Here is a 15,106-nt window from a genome sequence, read left to right as displayed (position 1 = left end):
CATGGCTACCTTTCCTTTACTCGCCGCAGCTGCTTCGGCCCCTGCTGACCCTCCCGTCAGCCGGCTGGGAAAACAACGCCAAGAGGTGCTCATCTGCGCTTTGTGCAGACAAATGAAGGATATCCTGCCGCTGGAGCAGAGGGCATGTGCGGGACACTTGGTAAAAGCTCATTTGGGAGGAATAGCAGTGTGGCAGGAATGCACACTCAGCCAGAAGCCCAGCCCCTCACGGTGCGTTATTCCCAGAGCCACATCCCTGGGCTCCTCGGTTGCTTGCTAGGCTCAGTTTCCCCTCAGAGAAGCATCAAAAGTGCTGCCTGGAGGAGTCACCTCTTGACAGAGGTGCTGCTTAAAACCGATTGCATGGTCTGTCTCCTGCTGTGGACAGTAGGGTAGCCTGGTGCTGTCTGCAACACCCAGCTCACCCCTGTGGCCATGTCACTCCCACTTTTTGGAGGGGCTGTGAAGGAGGATGACCCTGCCAGCACGAGGCAGGAAGGGAGGGCAGCTCTTTGAAGCACAGACAGTCATTAATTGAGGCATCTGGGAGATCTGGGATCTCCCTTTGGCTCTGCAGCCTGTGGGAAGTTGCTTCATCTCCCCGTGCATCCCTTTGAGCAAAAGGGAGATGGTGACATTCAGGGTTTGTCTGCAGGGCACAGAACAGCCAGGCAGGGCTGACGAGCCCTGCTGAGAGGGCAGGTGATGCAGGGCACCCTGCCAGCACTGCAGACGAAAGGGGCCATGCTGTTCTGGGACACGAGCGAGTGCATCCAGCACGCAGCTCTGCATTGCGCCACATCCACGTCTGGCCTTGTATTCTGGTGCAAAGCTCTTTGAAATCCGCTGGTGAGAGCAGCCACACCAGAGCCAAACACCCACATCCAGCAGTTTATCCTCTTCCCTGGCCTTTCCTGTTGCTGGGTCGTTGCTCCTGATCCCACTGCAGGAATCGTCCCTTTCCACTGCTCCCTGCCAGCAGCTCTGCATCACCGGCCAGCTTAGCACTGCTCTTACCCCGCTATTCCCTGGATGTTACCAAAATTAAACACCAGCGATCTGTCTTCATCTTCACTACGTAATATATAAAAAACATACCCTTCAGTTTCTTAATATTCTAATTGCCTGCCTTCGGTCTTCAATTTTCCACTGAGTTTTACGAGCAGCAAACCGACTCTTGGCTGCTGGCTCAGCGCAGGAGCCCCGGCCTGCCCTGCCCCACAGTGACCCACAGAAAAGGGGAGGACTTCAGCACATGGCCTTTCCCACAGCAAGCACCAGGCATGCCAGTACTCTGGCCCAAAAAAAACATTAGATGGACAGCAGAGTTTCTTTTCTATTCACAGTGTCTTGAAGGCCGTGGTGTTCTTGCACTGTTGCTTGATTTAGGACTCCATAATGCACAATTATACTTTCCTCTGGTGCATCACACCTGCATCACCTTGTAGTGTTATAAAAAATAACTCTTTACTCAAGGAGTGGGAACTGGCTCACCATAGTCACATCAGGAGATTGTCACTGGCATTTGCACTTGCCCCCAAGACAAGTTGCTCCTTGTTTCCTCAAGAAGATTTGCTCAACCTGGGCTGTCCCTGAGTACAGATGATGTGCATAGGAAACAGCCTTGAAAACAAAGCTTAAAAATTAGTGCACATACCTTGGAGCTAGCCTAAAATGGCAGCCAGGAAACTGCAGCTTGCTGTATGTTGAGACAAGAGCTGCATCTTTGAAAGAAACCTCTCCTTGAAAGAGCTTTTTTCCTGCCCTCCTGATAACATGGCATGTAGGTGTTGAGGTTGCACGGCTGTCTTGTAGATCCTCTGCCTGTGCCAGGTAAAAGTAGCAGGCTGGATTTTCCTTGCAGGGCCCCTGAAAAGCCCAGTCACTGCAGACCCCGATGCTGGTGTGTTTGGAGAGGTAGGGATGAGTTTCAGAGAGCCCAGATCATGGCCCGGATCATGGCAGCCTGTGGCAAAGCATGGGCCAAAATGCACAGAGCCAGGAGCAATGCTGGGCTGTTGCACCTCCTGCAGACCCTACGAAGCAGTTTGAGATAGGGTCTCCTATACAGTGACATATATTTGCTGGTGTGCCTAAAACTGGTGTTTTCCCCAAGTACTGATGGGGTGAAATGCACACAGCCAGTCTCCACCCAATCCACCAACGCAACCCACCTGTTCACCGCCGCCTCTTTCCACCCCCATCCCTTGCCCAGCTTCACCCGAGTGAAACCGGAGATGGCTTTGCAGACCAGGAAACCTTGTGACCTAATTAATTGGCTGACCAATAAGTTTTGGGTCATGGCTGCTTACTCCTTCAGAACGGGATGGGCGCAGAGGAGCAGGAGATGCGGCCCCATCGTTGTTCCCTGGCTGATGTCCCCATCAGGGTCCTCCATGTGCTGGTAAGGACCTGGCTGCTGGGACCACCCGGGAAGTGGGTTTTGGGTGCCACCTCACCTCGTTTTCCTCACCATTCCCTCACCAGGTTTGCCGCCGCAAAAGAGCCCTCTCAGCAAGCACGGGGTTGCTCAGCAACAGAGCATTGCCTGGTGGGATGCAGGACGGCTGCATCGCTCTGCCACATGGGAAAGAGAAAAACGTAGGAAAAAAAAATCAAACTTCTGCTGGAAGGGGAGAGGCTCCTGCTCTTCCTGAGGTCCTCAGTAGGTTGTGCCGCTCTCAGGGCCTCGGCAAGACCTTGGCGGTTGCACCGAGCGGCGGCGCAGGACGGGGTGGAGGTCAGCGCAGGGTGTGGTGCAGCAGGGCTGTTCTTAATAGAGGTTTTCATTAATCACATCCAGGATAATCGTTAAGCTATTGCCGAGCAACCAGTACGGACTTGATATCGAGCCGCTTATCGTTTCCATCCCAGTTCAGGCTGGATGTGTGGATTAATAGCTAGGACGGCTTGACACATTTTCAATTCTTTCAAAATGAAAAAATACATCTTTTTTGAATGCTACAAAGCTCATAATATTTGGAAGGATGTGATCATTTCCTTTTTCTGCATTTTCGTGATTATGAAAGAAACATCTGTTTTGAAGTGATCTGCAGCACAAAATTTTTGTTCCAGTTGGACTGGAAATGGACAACTTCTGTTCTACGCTCTTGCTCTTCCAGCCCTGTTTCTTTCCCTTTTTCTTCTGAAAGATAAAAGAGAGGGGGAGAGGAGGAGAAGAAAGCAAGCAAACCAAAGCCACTGCCCACACTGTAAATGAAGGCAGAAAAAGTGGCCACTGAGGTGTGGGTGGCGTCGAACACCAGGGCTGAGTGGGTAGAGTGCGTTTTCACTTCCATTCACCACGAGAAGATTTGACGTCATGAGCGTATGGATTTTTCTACATTTTGTATCAATGAAGATAATAAAACACAAACAAAAATGTGACCCTTTCTTTGCCGCACCAGGAAATAGTGCCTATTGTTTGATAAGCCTAGATATAATTCATCAGAATCATCAATAATCTATTTTATGAATAATATAAGAAAACAGCTGCTGCTCTGTATCTACAGTATTGGTTTGATTCTCCCCGGCTCCGTTCTGCTGCTGCAGAAGAGGAAGCCTGCTGTTCGGAAATCTCTGCCTCTGCACACTGGTAGGCAGCTGGAAGAAAAAGTCAGCTACAAGAAAAGCCTCGGGCTCTGTAGCCAGCAGATAAGGGCAGTTCTTGTTTGTGAGAGGCTGAAATGTCAGCACGAAAGGCCACCAAATGCTATCAGCTACTGTGCTGTCTGGGGCATTTAGGGGAGATCAGGCCGAGCAGCAAAAAGTGTGGAAAAGGATCCCGGATTTTGGCGCATTGGTGTCCGCAGGCAGAAAAAGAGATTCAGGGAGCTTGAGCCTAAGGGAAAATGACGGTGGAAAAAAAAAATTGGCTGCAGACCAGACCCCTTGGCCGGGGTTGGGTGGTGCTGGTCACTCCCTGAACTACCCATGCAGGGAAGAGGCGAGGAGGAGCTGCCTGGAAAGGGAACAAAGCTCCTTGTCAAGGAGCACTTGTCCTCCGCTGGTGGTGGCCTTGCACACCCCAGCCCAGGGGCTGGAGCACGTTCAACCATGTGGTGCCTTACACGGAGCCCGAGCACACGTGCCTGCAGCTGAAGTGGTGGCACACGTGAGGCGTGATTTCCTTTGGCAGTGCTGCAGCAGCGAAACAAAAGATCCCTCCCAGGCGAAATACATAAATTAAAAGGATCCTCTTCCAAGAGAAAATGAGAAACATTTTCATGTCATGCAGTTTTCCAGAAGAGAAAGACCTACCCGCAATATTTTTCTTGGAGAGATGCTATTGAGTCTGTGTCCCAGAAGCTAAAAGGATTAAAAATAATGCAGACTTTTTGGTATCATAACCTCAGATTTTCTATCAAATTCATCTGTGAGGCAGATGCAGGACAAAACAGAGTCATCTGAAATAAAAGTGGCATGGCAAGCAGACACTCCTGGAATGGGCTGGCTAATGAACCGTGGCTTCATAACAGCTTCATTTCCAAGACCAAAGTGAAAGACATTTAAAATATGGGTATGAAAGGATTCCTTCTGAACTAGTTCACTGGGAAAAGAAAAAACTACAACAGTAACCAGTGAAAGAATAAAACATGGCAGATGCCTGATCCAGTGGCAGGGTGCTAACCTTGTCAAACCACATTATTTCCTTGTTGATACTGATTGCTTGGCCCCACTTGGTTTCTGTTTGGCAGATTGGAGTCTCTGATTTTTTTTTTAAATTTTTTTTTGAGTGGGAATACATTTATCTGTATTTTTCATCAGCTGTATTACTCCAGCTGTCTGAATGCAAGGAGATGTGAATGAGAAATACATGAAGACTGCTTTGACTAGCCTTGGGAGTGGTCTTGACCAATACCCAGTGTTACGAAGAGGAAAACAAATTATGAATTGAACTCAACTTATGAATATCAATGTATATAGTACAAACACTACATATGCACTTTAGGCAGTAAACTTTATTGCTTCTATGTACCAAAGGATACAATCCACTAGTCTTGGATGTTTTTGTCACCATGCAATTGCCATTTGCAGGCCATGAAAGTAAAGACACTTTTCCTGTATGCATTAACCCTTTTTGATATTCAGTTCCTGGTTTGGCAGGATCTGAGCTGGTACAGATCAGGTGCTGACGTGCACTGGTGCAAAAATTAACAGGTTCATAAAATCTGGCTAATCTGGAGGTGTAACTGGAAGGAGAAACAAATCAAGACATGAAAAAGTATCGATTTTCCTTGTGTTTTTCACCTCTCTCTTAAAAGCCTGGCTTCTATTCTCTTCTGTCAACAAATTGGGTGTGTTGATGTTTTGGTAGCTGGAGGTGTGACCTAGGCCACCTCCCTTCTCTTTAGCCATTTTGTCCCACCAGCTTCCTCCTTGTATTTCATAAGAGCAATTGAATGACAGAGACTCCCCCAAAGCCCAAGCAGACTGTTACAAGTTGGAAAGACTTTTTGTCATGTAAGCGTTGGTATCTGTGGCTCTTGAGAGTGTGGAGCAATTGAGCATACACATACATTATATTTGTTTGGGCTTATGGAGACTCAAGTATGTGATTCAGTGCTTTACTACATTGGGGTTTATGTGTCAGGATTCAGATTTTCTGGGATCGGTACCAAAACCTCTGTTAATGAAGCAGGGTAAGTGAATCAATTCCCTAACCGTGACTTAATCTCGGATCAGGTTCAGTCATTAGCTCAAAGCATATCTGAATAGCTCATGCTCCATGAGCCATGCTCAACCCCAGCCTGTACAAACTTTGTAACTTAGTCCCTAACGCTTTGGCTGCACGTTAAATTGCCTATGTTATCAGGCACCCTTAAAGGCTTCTGACATGTCCTCCTATACCCTGGCAGACTAGGAGGAGAAAAAGAGAAAAAGGTATATTCAAATCTGAATTTCAATAGGTTTCTAGCCAAGACTGGGACCATATATGGCATCGGAGGAGAAATAGTCTAGAAAACTCCTAGAAAGCAATTAGGAAGGAAGTGCCATTTCTTCTCATTGAGTTACTTTGCTCCATGGCCTCTTTTTTACTTCTTCTTTTACCATCCACAGGGAGCAAACCTGCATTTTAACCCTCCAATGTCATGCACTCCTTCCTTCTGCTGCTGCTTTTGCTGCTCCCGTCTCTGTTTTCCCACTTGCCATTTTCCCTGTGAAACGCCCACGTGACACCGCAGCCTTCACGCTAGGTGGGGTGCCCAGGGCACCAGCAGAGGTGGCAGAGCTGATCCTCGTGGAGCCCCTTGCAGGCAAGATGCCTCTGTGAGAGGCATGGCCAGGCTGCTCCAGGACTCAGTGCTCGCCTCCATCCTGGACACCCAATGCAGGAAACAACAAAGAAGGGTGTCCTGTCAACAAAGGGACATGATCAGCTGCTCTTCTCCCCTCTCTGTTAACTCTCCTGTATGTTATCTATTTTATTGTGACTTTCAGCATCCTTGAAGTAAATCAGTGAGTAATTTGATGATCCCTGTCAGAAAATGGAGTGCATGCACATGCACACGCGTTGCTTGCACACACCTGCATGTATGCACAGATTCACCAGGGTAGGTGGGCTGCTCTTGCTTGCATTCCCAGTGACTTTCTATCTGCAGTTCTGGCACCAAAGGCATCTGGAAAGAGAAAACCAAGGAAGAGTTAATCTAAAAAAAAAAGAAAGAAGCAAACTTTGCCTTGTTTGCAGTGATCTTACATCAGTTTCCATGGAAATGGAAGTAGAACAAGCCAAGAGCAGTGGTGTAGCCAACTTCAGCTGCTGGCTTCTAGTTCTTGCTTCTGTTTCCATGGAAATAGATGCCAAATCAGCAAAAAATAAGGTAACTAGTTTTAAAATACTAGAGTTTTAAAGGCTTGTCCTTATTTAACCTCAGTCAGGAAGATAGCTGGTGAGGGGAGGCAGCCAGCAACTGAGTGAAAACTTTCAGAGGCTGTTTCAGCTGCCGACTACTTGTTCAATTCTGTAGAGTGAATTCACAGAACAGCTACTGATCTTTAGGAACATCTTGCAATTTTTAGCTGTGCTGTAAAAAAACAGTTTCCTGTTGGCTTGGATAGTTCCAGTTCCTAGGAGGTCAAACTGACCATCAACTCCTTGCTGTGCAACCATGCAGCTGCCTCCTTAGACCGTCTTTGCCTCCAGCGGTTCAGACAGAGCCATGCTTTCCTCAGAGCTGCAACACTCAAACTACCACCACTCCAAAAGCAATACTGTGTGCCTCAAAGATCCAAGACAGAAGCAAAAGAGGATTGGCTTGGGGAATTCCTGACAGTGTTTTACAACAAACATCCAACTTTTTTTTTTCTTCTAATCCGGGAAGACAAAATTTTACCGAGATAAAAGAAGTTGACCATAACTTATTGCTTATAGCAAAATGTGGATAGAAAAGCATGGAAATATGAACAGAATCCAACCAAAAAAATCTCCTGTAATTTTACGAACTGAAATTTTATCCAGAGCTCATTTTGTTAAAACCAACTTTAATAGAAATCTGTTTCAAGGGTGGAGGGTGGTCTTTGATCCTGAGCTGTTGCTTGTGGTGGAACCATCTGCAAGGAAGAGCATTTCTTAGTGGGAAGTTGTCGAGGACAGGGATGAGAATCGTGTCCTCAGCCCCATTGTTCTTTGAGCTGCTCATAAATTGGGATTGTTCCCAGATATCCTCCACCTCCTTCTCCCCCCCCCCCCACATCTCCTTTGTTTGTATATTCCTCAGATATCTCTATAACAAGCTGCAAATGCACCCTAAAACAATGGATTATCTCACAGGTTACTTGTGGGCTCTTTGTTGGTAGCAGCATATATTTAGAAGCCAAAAATATAGGTATATATTAAAAAAAAAAAAAAAAAAAAACACTTTTAGCTGGCATTCGTGGAGAGATAAATGCAATTCTAATGAGTTGTTTCTTCATTTGCAGTATTACATTTTTCCTTTTAATGACACAAAATCTTCTCTTGCAAGGGCACGTGCTTCACTTCACACACTAAGTATATCCCCTTGGGCTGCTGAGGAAGTAAATAAATGAAGAGTGCAGGCCAACCTAATTTTAAAGAAGTGGATCAGGCCTGGACTGGGGCCTCACTGTTGTTCATTTTAGGCATTATAAGGAATGCATTCATTGGTTTCTGTTGATCTTCTTTGAAGAAATCCCAAGAGACATCAAGACCCTCAAGAAATTACCAAAAAAAAGAGAAGTTTTTATTATTTTTTTCTTCTTTTTCATAGGAAGCCTTACCTGATGTTGCAAGAGGAAAAATTATCAAGGAATCAATGGAAAGCCAATTTGTCCATTTTAAGGGAGGGCTGAGAAAGCCACTGCATGCTCAAGTGTATTTAGTTCAACATCCAGTGTACCTTTTTGACTCTCTTTACATTACAGTTCATCACCCTCCAGGCTTGTGCCAGTGTTTCAGGGCCTCCCAGTTACTAACCCACGTGAATGTCATGCCCCTCAATGACTCGTAACGGTTAAATCACACAGGGAGTGCAAGCGGGAGCTATTTGCCAACTCCTCTGCAAACAGCTCATAGCACCATAGCATGACTCAAGGGATCATGAGAACAAACTACAAGAACAGCATGCTTTGGAGCCAAAACTGAACTGGAAAAAAAAAAAAAAAAAAGAAAAAAAAAAAAGAGCAAGGTCTGACATGCGGTCCTTGCGGCAAAAACCACATGCCCGCACTTTTCTGTGAGTTTCATAATGTTGGCAGAGTGGCCCTGCTCCGGCTGGCCTCTCCCACGAGGCACCGGATGGCTGGACGGTGACTGAATTACGTGTAAATGCAGGATCACACTCTGGGCAGGAGTTGGGGATGCTCTGTCGATGAGGTGGGTGCAAGAGCTGAGCTGCATTAATCCCCGGCTCCCCGTCGGGGCTGGCACCCAAGGGTGCCTCCGGCTGACCCTGCAGTCCTGATGGTTCTGGTCCGAGGTTGTTGCCCGTCTCCTGTCAAGCCCTCTCACAGATGGACCCTGTGTGCTGCTTGCAAATTTTCTCAGTATCTGCAAAATTTAAAGTTGTCAGCTGTGATCATATCAGAATAAAAGTCACGTCACCTCTGGTCTTTGCTCCTTCACCCGTGACTGGATAAAGCTGCCTTGCATATGGCCCACATCAGGTACCTGTGCAGCTTTTTAATCTTTTTATTATTTCTGCTAATGGTTTTAATTCTGGAGGTTTTTGCATTTTAAATGGGAAACCCGTAGCTTTCACAGCACAGATGGGAGATTAAAGCACCATAATCACAAAGCAGGGTCAATGAGACTTTTTCCAGGAAGATGCTAAAGGCATTATTTGGCATTAACAAAGAAAGGGATAATTAGAAAATATGCAAAGAAGGCTTTATTCCTGTAATTAATTTCAAAGTTGGAAGTTCCCTAGTGCTCTCCTGTTAGAAAGTGACAGTACATGAACCACTGCTGAGGAGAAATATCTTAATCATAAATCAAAACCAGGGAAAATTGAAACTTGTGTTTCCAGTGACTGTAAAAAAAAAAAAGCTGCAGACAGGAGTTAATGTGTATTCCGACCCCACATGAAGAAAGTACAATTATAAATACGTATTGACACAATATATGAAAGGCAAGAGGAGGATGTATCCAAACTTGGTTTCCTGGGAGACTGGGCATTCCTCTCCAGAGAAAAATAACGCTCAGAATTAACTCTGATAGCTTGAGGCTGTGCTCATGTTTGCAGCTGCTTTTTGGAACTAATTTCCTACAATTACTATCAGCCCCACTGATGGCAACAATGATGGGAGAGGAGTTTAGTGAACTTTTTCTCTCTCTCATCATTTTAACACTGTCAGAAGCATTTCTGAACAAGTCTAAATAGCTCTTCTTGAGCAATACCATCAGCCACAGACATCGTGTTTATAGCATTGCTCCCATCTGGATCTTCAACTTTGTAACAGGTAACAATTTGCTGTGCTTTGAGATCAAGAATAAGCACAGGAAAATGGTTTGCACAGCTCTCTATATAGTTTTCCCCTTCTGCCCCAAAGTCCAGGGCAAATCAACCCTGTTAGCAGCTGCAATATTTTTTGATGCAAAGCGCCCCGCTTGTGAAGGCATCAGCCTTGCTGCGAGAGATGTGGTTAGATAGTTTTAGCACTATTGTTTTTACACAGAAATCCTGGATCCCCTCAAGGCAGATGATTTTGCACACAGAACCAGGCATTCCATATTCAATTGTTTGGGTTTTTTTGTTTACATTGGCAGCTTTACAATTAGGCCTTTTAGTTTAATCTGGGTTGAACTGATATTGCTGACTTGATTTTGTGGGTAGTGCTGGCTTGGTGGATGACTGGTGCAGGTGAACACAACTCTCATCCTGTCTTCTCATACCGTGAAGAATTCATGTCCCGCACAAACTTGCAAGTTCACATTTGTGTACATACTTTGGGGACTGACTGTAGAACAACCAACGTGCCAGCTGCGTGCAGCGTACGTATATATTTATATATAACACCATTCACTCAGCAAAATTTTGCACACATGCACACACGTGATCTTTTTGTAATGACTTGTACACTCGTTTGCTCATGAGGTTGGCTAGGACTCCTCTCATTCAGCTCTAGCTTTCTCTAGCTCTAGACCTTCCTCTTGTTGGCAGGTGACCTTGGCATCTTGCTTTGCAGTTGGAACAAAATGTGCATAAAAGTAAGAAGATTACACACAGGTTCCACATGGCTTAATTTTTTTCACAGTCTATTCAAAAACAATTATTCTTTTATATTTAGTGGCTTGTTTTAGGTGCTACTCTAACGTTTCCTTGCTTAATGCAAAAAACCTGTATGCATGACTTCTCACAGAGTTACACACAGAAATTCAGAATATGCAGTTAGTGCTCACCCATGGCATTAGTACATTGAGTGTGTACTTCTCAACGCACAGATAGCTTGTTTTTGAACAGCAGCTTCCTTTCCTGTTACTTGCGAACTTCTGAATTCTGTTTTCAGTGCATGAGCTCCAACACTTAGCTCTTAAGCAAGTGTTGCTATATAAATTCTCCTAGAATTATTTCTTAGGAGTTACAAAATTATTTGTGTGTCCCTTGAAGAAATATCCCATGGAAATGCCAATGCTTTTCTTACCTCAGAACTGGATCCAGGGAACATCCCATCACTACAGTGATGGCTTAACTGAAGATGCATGAGCTCATTTCCTCCTTCCAGTCAAATGATTTTCTCCAGACATATTTGGTTCGGTCTCATTTTTGAATGCAAGCTGTGAAAACCACTCTGCTCACTGCCTTAAGTTAGTCCTTGGCCAGTGGCTGGTCCATGCGTTTGCTGCTTTGGGTCTCAGCAGATGCCACCAAGGACCCAGGTGCTGAGATGCTGCCTCCACCCCACAGCTGAGGAGAGCGCCCACCCCAGCTGGGGACCACCAAGCCGGGGAAGACCCTTCTGTGAGGAAGGGGACATCCTGCAAGGCCCATGGGCTCATCAGCAGAAGGACTCGTCCCTGTGGTGTCACAGGGCTGCTGTCCCCCACAGATGCCTTAAAACCCTAATTTTTTCAACTTTGGATCAGCAGCTTTGCCACATGGTTTTGGATTTCTCTTGAATACGCAGCTCTCAAAGGTCACTGCTGAATTCCTCCCGGTACCTTTTATTTTTATTTATTTATTTATTTATTTATCTTGTCCTCACCGGTTATTTTGTATTTTGTGAAAGACCTTATTCCTCAGTTTTTGTTGTTTTGGAGAGAGTTGTAATATAAATATATTTTTTTCAGTGTTATTCATTTGTATCTTCACTAAATATATTTTGTTAACATTGGCAGAAAAAAAAGGTCTTAAAATATAAATGTAGGATCTATTTCATAAGGTAGCACCAATTATCTTTCAGTTATAATAATAAATCAAGTTTGCAAAAAGGCATAAGTATAAATGTCAAGTACTGGAGATATCTTATAAAAGCACAAAAGAAGACAAAAGGAACAAGAGAGCCGGTAGGAGAAACATCTATAGCAATTTTAAGGCTAAAAATATATAGTTTTCCAAAATATTTAGATTTTACGCTAACACAGGAAAATATCTTTGTTTAGAATACAATGTAAAGACACAATAGGATACAATGTCATTCTTTCACCATCCATGGAAGGCATGTTACCGTACACCACTGTTGTTCTAATGCAAAAAGCTTCAAATACAACTTAGTAATACAAGGCTTAGCATTCAAAAAGATATTAACACATGTCAAAGCATAGAAGGTAATTTTTTCTTCGGTGACTGTAAATGTAACAGTTGGCTAAATCTCCTTTGAAACCTCCACATTTGGAACCTTTCAGCAGTTGGTCAGACTGCGGGGTGATTTTTTTGCATACATCTTCTCCAATCTTTTGATTGCCTTCCCAGTCATCAGTGGGAATTGATAACAAAAACTGAAGTAGCAAGCTTGAAATTATATGGGGGGGAAAATAAGTTTTCATTTATTTTTTCCTTTCAGTTGTTGTGCTGCTCCTGCTCTTTGCCCTTCCAGAGGACAGGGCAAGGTTTTGGCTGCCTGAGACAAGTGGATGGCTTGACTCCATGCCACTCCTGCCTGTGGAGGGACCCAAAATAGACACCTGGCTCGCACCCAGGCAATAGTTTCCAGGTGAACCAGCTCACAGCTCAGCCTCAGCAACCGCTTACACAGGAAAAAAAAAAAAAACCACCCTGCTACCTTGTTTATGCGTGGTAGCACCTTACTTCTCAAGAAATAACACAGGCTGCTTCCAGAATAAAAAGTGTTATTCTCTGTGAATAGGCTTAGCATGCTGCAGATCTTTGAGAGGGCCTTTCCTTGAGGAGAAAGTCCTCATTTACTCCAAGCCCCCTGACCGTGTGATATCCTTCTCTGGGGCTGAGCCACCCTGGTGCTGCCATGGTCTGCAGGCAGGATGAAGGTCTGTGCATGAAGCCCAGTCCATAGGCTGTGGTGGGCTGCTTCCACCCCCTTCAGAAGATCTGCCATACAGACACAATTTATTGGCAAGGTGTTATTTTGGACCTCAGAGACAAAAAAAAAAAAAAAAAAAGAGAGAGAGAGAGAAATCAAATTCATGGTTGTGAAACTTTGCTGTGAAAGGGAAATTTGTTTCCTACCCACTCCTCCTTCCAGACTGGGATATGGCTAAGCACGTTATACTTTAAAGACAGTAAGGGTTCATATTGTTTTTCTGGGGGGAGCTCTGTCATTGCTGTACTAATATGCTTAGGATAAAAATACCTTCTGCTGCAGTCTGCCTCTGCACTGGGAAACAAACTGAGCTTCTTCCTTTAGATCGTGTTATGTATTTGGAAGTAGACTGTTCTTCATTTAAACTTCATTCAAATCTATAATTTTAGGGCTTTCTATCTAATAGAAGTCAAAATAGTCATAAAAAAATGAAACATACTTGTGCAGTTTGGGAAGTGAAGATAACTGGGGGTTAGATATCATTAGGCAATGGTTTGAGAAAGTTTTTCTTTTTTTTTTTTTTTTTGGTCTGGGCTTTAAAGTGACAACTATCGCAAGGAAACACAGGTTAATTGTGGTGCTAACAATGCATATTTTTGAGGGTCTCTGGTTTCCTGCGGCGCCTCATCCTTTAATGCACCTTATTGTGAACATGTTGGCACACATCCTTTTCCCAAACCAAAAGCCACCTGGCAGTTGCAGCAGGAAGAATGAAAAGCAACACCCCCCATTCAGTGTAACTTCAAAACCTAAGCGTGATTTGTCTAAATGGTCTACTCATTTACTTTCCTGCAGTGATAAATAACTTGTGCCTGGACAATGCTGTAGAAGGAAGATGATTTTACAACACCTCCTAAACTTGCACTCCAAAATATTAAAGTGTCTTCATTATTTTAAAACATGAGAGTGTCTAAAATAAAAATTAAGTATTTTTGAAAACCAGAGTTTTATTCTGTCTTCAACTTTACTTTTAAGTCAAATTAAGAATTCAAGTAAGCCTTCTTACAGTCAAGAAAAAAAAATCAAAAATAGTCATTTTGGATGCCTGGCTTAAAATATTTTGAAAGTTAGTTCATATCTAATATTCGGATGGCTGGAATTGGATAGAGTTTGAACACCAGGTATCTCCATTTTGAGTAGGGTATCCCAAAACAGAGCACTCACTATTTTTACTTGCTTCTGAAAATCTTGACTGGGATTTCTGTAAGCTAGATCCCTTAACTCCAGGCAGTACAGACCAGATATGAGCTGCATCTCTGTACGTCTGTTCATGTCTCTTAAAAACTATACATTAAATATTAGGTGTTTGAGCTCACTAATAATTCCCCAAATACTAGAAGTTCAATCAACATGCTAGTCCTTAAATATAGTAAACCTCAAGATGGCACTCTTGAACTACAGAGTTTTTCAGGGAAGCCGATTGTGAATTTCTTGCAAGGAATTTGAAAAAAAAAAAAAGGGGGGGGGGGTACACTTCAGTGGTGTGTGTGAACCTGTGCAGGAATAACGAAAGCAAATATCAACCGCAACAGCAATATCAGACTAGGACATTAGGACATCAGAGCCTACAGGAGTTCACATGGCAAAATATACTTGAAAGCATCGATTGCAATAAAAATAATAGTTGATTTAAAAAGTTGCAAAAAATTAGGGTTTTCTTGAATCCTCTTTCTTTTTTTTTTTTCTTGCTCATTGTCCCCACTCTCTTATTCAACACTTCCTTCACTGACCCAGAGGTTGTTTTCACATTCCCCCATTTCCTGAGTATTTTGAGTTGTGCTTAAGCATTGCTCAGGTTTGGTTCAGGTGTGGGATAGAAGACATCTTGGTCCAATATTTATGCCGATGGTAATAGTGTGTAAAGGCTGTGCCTCTCTGTTCCTCCTTCCACAGCTGACTCATCAGCTCCTTGCATGCAACTGCGGGTGCTGTTCCAGTGCCCACAACAAAAGTCCCTGCCGGTTTCTCCCTGACTTTTTTCCTTGCTCCTTACAGGCCACGTGCAGTGTGGGTGCAGAGGAAGGGAGGAAGCCCTTACGACCCTGGTGGGGAGGAAGGACACCAACCCGCTCCTTGTTTGGGTGCTGTAGAGCTAGCCCACTCCTTGCTGGCCCCAGCACGTGAGCTCTTTGCATTTTATTTCTGATTT

At 44.3% G+C, this 15,106-nt stretch overlaps 1 long non-coding RNA gene across 1 annotated transcript; it reads left to right on the top strand.

Moving 5' to 3' along the window:
- Positions 1–111: 111 nt before the first annotated feature.
- LOC310898308 lies at positions 112–13,693 on the top strand. The gene is made up of 3 exons (XR_014583186.1): positions 112–2,404; positions 2,488–11,616; positions 12,463–13,693. It is a non-coding gene; the product is annotated as an uncharacterized lncRNA (long non-coding RNA).
- Positions 13,694–15,106: the final 1,413 nt, after the last annotated feature.

This window comes from Anser anser (genome assembly GCF_964211835.1).
Source record: "Anser anser genome assembly, chromosome: 1".
NCBI lineage: Eukaryota > Metazoa > Chordata > Aves > Anseriformes > Anatidae > Anser > Anser anser.
Note: the sequence above shows the minus strand (reverse complement) of the source record. Positions and strands in the feature narration are given on the sequence as shown.